At 38.2% G+C, this 1,186-nt stretch overlaps 1 long non-coding RNA gene across 1 annotated transcript; it reads right to left on the bottom strand.

Annotated features, from left to right (window-relative positions):
• Nucleotides 1-647: 647 nt before the first annotated feature.
• LOC112548865 lies at nucleotides 648-1,186 on the bottom strand. The gene is made up of 3 exons (XR_003092396.1): nucleotides 1,115-1,186; nucleotides 873-1,010; nucleotides 648-750 (listed from the first exon to the last, which is right to left on the bottom strand). It is a non-coding gene; the product is annotated as an uncharacterized LOC112548865 (long non-coding RNA).

Raw genomic sequence — 1,186 nt, 5'->3', positions numbered from 1 at the left:
CGTTGTCAGGAGTAGTAGGTCAAAAATGAATTTATTCCAGTGTGGTTTCTATTTATCAGATTTTATTGATTCATGTATACCAAAGGAGCATATATGTAATCTGGTTCCTCTTCACTGTTGGGTTGTGATTCAAGAGCTCATGCTATGCTAAATACTTCATGAAAGGAGACTGAGAACTCAGGGTGGGGAACTCGGTGTTATTCGTATTAATCCAGATGATAATAATGGGGATAGTTTTCACAGGCATGAATGATAGCTAGGTTCCTAATTTGCTTTGACTTTCAATGAGAGTTGAGTATCTAGCTGCCCACGATTGTTAATGAAGCTTGTGGGATGATACGCAGCATGTTAGGCCTGGAAGTGGAGAAGAACGGTAGAAAAGAATCTGGTTCATATGTAAAACAAGGTGGATTATCGGCAGGCAGCACATGACTGCCCATATTAGACTTGGAGATCCAGACTTAATACCCGATCCCAAAAAATTCAAGCAATTTTTAATGGACATAGGCAGGTAGTGTCAGAGTATTATATCTCCTTCAAAAGCTGGCTTTATTTATTTAGTTTTTGGTTCACATTTTTATTGTACCTGCTGCTTAATGTAAGATTGACAGAAGGTACGATTGTAGCTAATATGCTAGTGACAATAATAAGACAGAAAAGAAAAAGAAGCTTTATCCTTGGTAGCTGGGGTAGATTTTCTTCAGGGTTTTAGTCTTGCTCATCTATTGTGCAAGTCATCTCAGCTTTCACCTGAAACCCAAAATAAAACACCTGGGAGTGCAAGCCCCTTCAAAACAGAGCAGCTAAGTTTTGCACCATTCTAATAATAAGGACATGTGTCCTGTGCCCTTCCTCATTATTTATCTCATTACCTCCTGACTTTTCCTTTAATTGTACAATCTTAAAAGAAAATGGCAAAGAAAACATAAATTCCTCCTACAGTTCTTCAGCAGATGGAAAGTAATAATGTTCTTTTCATGGTCTCTATTTTCCCCCTTCTTCTAGATGCTCTGGGGAAAGAAATGACACATCTAAGCACTCAGTACCTGAAGGAAAAAATAATGATTTTCAAAATTTAGAGATGAATCTGAGTGAAACAATGGATCCAACTCACCCTGAAGTCTGAGGAAGTTCTCTTTCTGATACGAGCTTCATGATTCTGGCTCTTTTTCTCTTGAGCATGCTG

Source organism: Alligator sinensis, unplaced genomic scaffold (genome assembly GCF_000455745.1).
Source record: "Alligator sinensis unplaced genomic scaffold, ASM45574v1 scaffold2239_1, whole genome shotgun sequence".
NCBI lineage: Eukaryota > Metazoa > Chordata > Crocodylia > Alligatoridae > Alligator > Alligator sinensis.
The sequence above is the reverse complement of the archived record's forward strand: the minus strand, read 5'-3'. Positions and strand labels throughout refer to the sequence as shown.